Genomic DNA, 7,439 nt, shown 5'->3' on the forward strand with positions numbered 1-7,439 from the left:
GTTGCGAGGAATGTCTCCTTTCATGGCCTGAACCCGCCTGTGAAAGCATGTCAATAATCTCCAGTCAGTGGGCGCTTCACAATACCGCTGCGACCAGCCCTCCGCCCGGACCTCTGTGGAAATATAGGCCCCGCTTTGCCCTCATCCAAGAAGAAAGTGAGTGGGATGGTTGAAAGAGAGGACAGTTGAATGGATGAAGAAATGAATCTGATGGACGCTGATAATCAAACAACTTCACAAAAGGTGAGACTACTTACATTAGGAGAAAAGTGCTAATCAACATTAAGCCTTTGAAGCAGCATGCAATCGCTCTTCAGTTATAACCCTCTCACATACCACACCAAATATCTTTATTGCTTTGCCCAGCCCCTCCTTGCTTTGCCCAGCCCCTCCTTGTTTTCACACTGCGGGCCTTCTAAAGGCGACCAAGCATGGTGTCTCTTCTCAGGAAGTATCAAGATCCTTGTGTACAGCAGAAGCAGGAACCAGCATCATTTCGCTATAGAAGCTGCGGTTTCGGTCCCGAGGAGTTGTTCCAGCAGAGAATGTGAAACCATAAGCAGAATAAATGGGATTTGAGTCTTCGGTGGCCACTAAAATCATTGAAAATATACATCTGTTCTGTTTATTTTGGGGCTGGTGTATAGGGAGGGGGCTGAAGGAGGCTGAAGGAATCCATTGGACAACCTCTCGCAGAGATGGGAGTGAAAAGAGCCAATCATTGCTCTGTAAAGAATTAAAACCACCTCTGCAAATAACCCCAATATTTGTGTAGTGCCTCAGAGTGGGAGTTTCACAGCGTCTGGGTTTCCAGTGCAAATAAACAGTGCAGAGGTCTACAAGGGGGGACCGGCCCCCCTTATCCCAGAGGTGAAGCCCACTCCTTTGTTGCTGCCTAATCCAGGCCACTCTCTACTGAGTGGGATAAAAAGTGTGTGTGTGTGTGTGTGTGTGTGTGTGTGTGTGTGTGTGTGTGTGTGTGTGTGTGTGTGTGTGTGTGTGTGTGTGTGTGTGTGTGTGTGTGTGTGTGTGTGTGTGTGTGTGTGTGTGTGTGTGTGTGTGTGTGTGTGTGTGTGTGTGTGTGTGTGTGTGTGTGTGTGTGTGATATCCACGGCCCTCAGTGTGTGAAATGAAGCTGTATGGTAATGTCTGTTTGTGTGTGTTTCTTGAATCTGATTCTCGGGGCTGTGGAGAGCACCGATGTGTTTACCAGTTTACAGATAGATTCTGTCTCATCCTCACACTGCAACCCAGGCATACAAGTCCCAGGATCCTCAGCGCAGAGCACACCGACAAACATCAGCACAGTTGACCAGCAATTCTGCATAAATCAACAGTACCTGCACGCTTGAGATAGGTTGAGTAGAATATGATGTTGATATGATAGCAGTTGGTTTTGGACAGCGTGAGATATGCTTGACATCCAACGCAAAGTAGAGGTCATAACGGGTCATTCCCACAGGGATCTGAACCCGGAAGAGTATTTGGAACGGTCTGAATTATATTCAAGTTAATGAAGTCTGCTACTATTCCAATGTACTGCAGCAGATATCATTTTGGTGCGTCAATGTGTCAAATAACCAAAAATCATGCATTCTATCATGATCATTACTGGGGAAAAAAATAGTTTTTGATGCGATATGGAGAGAGTGAGGTGTGAAATCTGGAGGAAAATGACATATATTGCTTCCATTTTGGCCCGCAGCTGCTCGATAATTGGTGGCACATTATGTTGCCTGTGTTATTAAGGTTGTTTCAGGAAGTTCTAATATCATTATTCTGGGATCTCTTAGGAATGGGTCTGCATGTCCTTGCTTCAAATTTCAGTCTGCTCCCTCTTTCTAAAAAGAAAAAGTAATTTATCTGAACCAGATCCAAACACTTGAAACCATTAAGACCCTGACTGTGAAGATAATTGGACAATTTATTTGGAGTGTAGCTTGTTTGATGAAAGTACAGAATATCTTTATATACTTTTCTTTTTTCCTTTACATAAAATGTACAAGGTGAGTCTGTATGTCAGTATTTGTGTATTGGTGCAGAAGTACATCGTTTCTAAACATGTCACACTTTTATCAAATGCATCTCAATGCAAATGTTATTTCTGTGTATAGTGACTAACTAACTTGGTTGAAAAAGAGACCTGGCAAGTGATCATAAGATCCTAAGTAATTTGCTCTTTTATTCCAGTTGGAGGAAGAGGTTTTTAGCACTATATAAACAGTGGTTTATTCAGTTTTTAAGATATGTAATCTTTTAAAGGGTTATGTTGATTTATATTAGAATAAAGTGTTCGGAGAGCGCAAGACTCCTTAGCATTCATAGCTTTGTGTCATTTATGTTGCAATGTCCATGGTGCTGAAGGAGATATTGAATACACTTTTCATATCATTTTGCACATTTAACTCTGTGAGTCATCTTATTTATTAAAGGTCCCATGTCATGGCCATTTCTACTGATCATAATTCCATTGTTGAGGTCTACTAGATTTAAATTGTGCAATTTTCCAAAATTACATTGGTTTTCTCATACAGCATCTCTGTAAACTACGTGCATTCACTCTCTGTCCTAAAGGGGTTGTTTGAGCTCCTGCCCCCTACCCCCCTGTACATTACATTACATTACATTGCATTTAGCTGATGCTTTTATCCAAAGCGACTTACAATAAGTACATTCGACCAGGAAGATACAACCTTGAAGAAAACAGAAACATATTACATCAGGTTTCATAGAGCCAAACATTTCAAGTGCTACTCAACTGGCTATAGATAAGCCAGTCCTTTATTAGTATATAAGTGCTTTGTTAGCAGTTCTTTGTTAGAAAATTGTGAGCCCAGTGTGCTCTGCTTGGTCGGGACATTGCGAGCTCGTTCCTGCTCCGAGGAGCGGACAGGTTTCCGGGTCGGCGATACAGCGAGAACAAGCTAAACTCATCCTGAGAACACACAAATACTCACAGCCAAAGTAAAAACAATAAGTGTGGCTTGATATTGAGTAAGAAAAAGGTTTATAATGCTGTGAGCATGGGTCTGCGGAGAGCATTTCTCCGCGATCCCAACTCGTCTATTACCAACGTTCAGAGAGCTCTATGCAAGTCAATGGGGACTCCCTGTTAGTTAGCCAAGGGATCCTGGTGTGTGAGGTGCTCCGCGGATTGGTCCATTTGGGCCAATCCGGTCATTTGTTGTTGATTTGGGAATACGTCACAGAACCCAGAAAGCAAACAACGGGAAATGAGAAATCTCCAACGAGGCGTTTTGGGGCAGCATAGACAGGTCTTTTCTGTTGCAAATTCCCCTTGTTTTCCTTGATCTGCGTTATATCGTTCGTGTTTTAGTCAGGCACATTTAGGGATAGTTAAAGTAGCTCAGCTGCGGGTGCTCGAGCTGTTTGCACCTATGGTTTGCACCTGTGGTTTGCACCTTGCACCATAGTTTGCACCTGCACTATGGTTTGCTCATGACAGGACATTATTGCGGTCGCATCGTCACATGCATAATTACCATCGTCACAGAGAGAATGCGTTCGTGAAGAATGTGAGCATTTAGTGTTGGTAATGTTATAAGATTGTATGCATAGTGTCCTGCTGAGTCAGTGTGCTAATGAGTCTATTGATGTTCCGTTTTTAGCTGATATGTTGTTCAGAAATGGAGCTAATGCTAGCTAGTTAGCTAAGTTAAGCTATTCAGTGATAGTGTTTGGATGAGATACTAACTTAGCCTTTATTAGCCATGTGTGTGTTTGCAACGTGTCTAATGTTTTTTTTGCAACAATTAGTATTGCTGTTGCTTATTATTAATAACCAGAGTCTGGTTAGTTATTGTAATGTGAACCTTATTTCTATTTCTGTGTATTTTGCAGAAACCATTCATTCTCTACTCTACGTTGTCATTATCCTTATCATCATCCTTATCAAACCCATTCGACATCCTGTATATGATTCCACATCAAACATGATGTATTCTGTATTGATGATCAGAACCAAGCTAATATAAAGTCCAACGACTCACTGTACTTCCTGTCTCCGTGTCAACTCTCTAACCGGAGTGCTGTTTTGGATAAAGCGGCTCCAGCACAAACATCACAACACACATAAGATTCCCCAATAGTTAGAGTTGTACTCGCTACAGGGTGTACTTTGAGGGTTTTTGACTCTGCAGACCGTTCACATGCATAAAAACCTTCATAACACACAAGGGGACGGGTAATAACCGGAAAAGCATGACATGGGACCTTTTTAAAAGAACATCTGTCACAAAGTGTGAGTGTTAGAGACGACAGAAATAAATGTATTTGACTTGAAATGGTTTAGACTGAATGTAAAACAGTCGACCGCTTTATGATTTATGTCCAGAAAGTAAACTTTGATTTAGCTGCTGCATGAAGAAAACTTAAATTTGTATTAAACATAGAATAAGACAGTAATGGTTTCTCCATTTGATGAAAAAGCATGTAATATATTGTGAGGTTGAATGTCATTCTGCCATCATTTCTGCATTAGACTCACTGTGTGACAAACACACATTTATATAAATAGAGAATATACCATCACAAGTGACATTTCAGTCGTGGTAGATTAGTTGAGGAGTGGGAGAAAGACAATCAGGACACAAAATGTGCAGACCAGTTGATGGTGTTCGTGATAATTGGTTCTTCAAAAATAACTTTATCCTCCTTGTATTGGGAAGGAGTCTGTTACTAAGAACGTCTTTAGTAATGATGCTTCTGTTAACACGTATTAACCTTAAAAAGGTTTGTGACATTTTACATAATTTACAACCATCTTAGCCTGAAGATGATTTTGGACAACAAGTCCATGTTTTAACAACGTGAGTCTGAACAACGTTAGTGTCTATAATGCTTCTGGAGCCTACATTTGTGCATCTATTCTTGTCTTTGTACATTTCTCTTACACATAGCCAGAACTCAAGCAGTCTGCAAGTCTGTGTTTGAGGTCAAAGGTCAGACCACTGCAAGGCAGAAGGGAAATTATTTTTCCAGTACATTTACAGCAAGAGGAGCTCATAGTCAGAATGTTTTCAGTTACTCAATTATGAAATGTTCACACTTTTTTATGAACATAGTACAAGCATATACAAGCTTGGAATGTCACCACATTGTAGATATTGTCACATAATGAACCTTTGTGCAACTATCTTAGTATAATAACACTTTCTTTTGGCATGCTGCATAAAACTAAAGCCTTATTTGTAATAGCTAAATCTATGCCGCATGCGACCTGAATAAAGTCCCACCACAATATCCTAGAAATTCAGATGTGTCACTTAAAAAGGACAATTCTCACAAAAGCTCTATTTATTTTCACTTTTCAAAGTTACTTCTGCTATTTCACTTCAAACAATAGTATATTGTAAGTGACCTCTCCATATAATAATGATGGTATAGGTGAATTATTGTTTACCTAAATATGTTTTGAGAAGTCCTGTCTGTCAGAATCATCGACATCAGTGTAAATCAGTGCTTGTTTTGAGCAGATGAGAGAACTAGCAAAGTTCCCTCAGGAAGCTTTGGTTTTGAGAAGTAAAAAAGTTTGTTTCTCTTTCAGTTGACAGTCTGTTGCTGCTCAAACCATTGTGATTACAACCAGAAGTACTAAGATCATTTATCATTAGGGAAGCCTTGTGTGAAAAATATTCTTAAAAGTCTCCCAGTGAGTGTGTAGCTTACTGACATGCTCTCAGTTTATGAGTTATTATCCCAACTCATGTCAGAGCATCTGCAGGAGGGATACATTTGTTGCTAAGCAACAGCTAAAGCTCGCAGATTGCCCACTACAGTCATGTTCAAAATGTGGTTTACTTCCTGGCTTTGGGGCTCTTTGTTATGCTACAAATGATATGAAATGTAAAAGAGTTATTCTATCTGCTTTTACAAAAACATAAATTAAATACAAATAAAAGACTGAAATTAACTGCTGTTATCAAACATAATTGACATTTGCTCAGATGTTTGATTTAGTTTCTCTAGATTGTGTCAGTAACACATATTTTGTTTATTGCTTTCAACACATACACCTTTTATTTCCATGTGACATCTGTCAAACAAGCATATTAAAGATGTATCTTTTTAAGTAATCCGGAGGTAGCAATAGTAGTGTGAATAAAATCTAGCTAGCACTAACATTTAACCAATTCTAATAAACCTATACCATGAGGATTATTCAGCCAAACACTCTGTACTTGTTTCAGGTACTTACAAAAACACAATATATTTAAATGTAAATCTAAGTGGGCTAAATGGACACCCAGATAAACAAATAAAGAATTCAATGTTCTAAGAAAATTAGGGCAGAAACAGATGAGTGAAATGGGCACATGTTTGAGCGAGGTAAATGCTTAGTTTTTGCAGCAAATGTTTTCATGGTGGATGGTATTAAAGAGAGGGGGGAGAATCAAACTGATATTTAGCCCCTACTGGCTTTTTTCCCCTCCTGCTTTTGTTTTATGCAGGGCTCTTTTTACCACATGGTAGTGACAGATTGTTTGAGCTGAAAGGAAAAGCCATTCGAAGCTAATTAAGCAGCCATTCCAGGCTCTATTCGCAGGCAGGAGGGAGAGCAGCACAGGCATTTGTCAGCGCCGTACCCAACGTGGGTTTAATTGACAACCCGAGCTCCTGACTGACAGCTCTTCCACCCTGAGCCAATCGTAGGCCGCGCAGGAAGACAGCTGCGACCCCATTGGATAGAACGCAGTGAAGAGGGCGGGAGAGGACCCACGTGGGGGCCGGGCACAGTGAGCCATTCTTGATAGGCTAACGTGTTGTAGTCTACCTAGAGCTGCTGATAGGGAAGCTTGTAGATGCTTGAGGTCTCGTTAGAAATAGGTCGATCAATTCAAGTCACTCAAAGGACACTCTGCTGTAGATTAAGCTGTATTCACATATCCTGTTGCTATTGGGGTCTTGAAATAATTTTGATCAGTTTTCTATTTTTTGGCATTACTTATTTCTTTTTTTCTGTTTCTGTGCTTCTCTTGATTTGAGAGCATAATGTGTTAAAGATACACAATGCTTGTTAATGGTCGGACTATAATTCTAACACAACATAAGTACTACACCACATCTACTGCATTGTGATTTTTTTTGTATTAAAATGGTGAATTATGTATTTGGTTATGGGGTTATTTTCTTGTTTATATCTGCATATACTGTTTGAAACGGCCTAGTTTTTATTTATAAAGCTCTCAGGTAAATATTTGAAGCGTAACACTCTGAAACAGCAATAGAAGGCAAGGATATATAATAAATTACTGCCTTTTGTTTTGAACAAGTTGTTGAACGCACTGAATGTCACTTCAAATCCAAAATGGCGAACATGTGAGGTCACACACCGCAGCCCAATCAGAAGGCAGGTGCACTGGGCACCCCACGTGGGGGATACCGTGCTGGGATTGGCCACCTTGGCTAAACTCCTCTCG

Source organism: Notothenia rossii, assembly GCF_949606895.1.
Source record: "Notothenia rossii genome assembly, chromosome: 2".
NCBI lineage: Eukaryota > Metazoa > Chordata > Actinopteri > Perciformes > Nototheniidae > Notothenia > Notothenia rossii.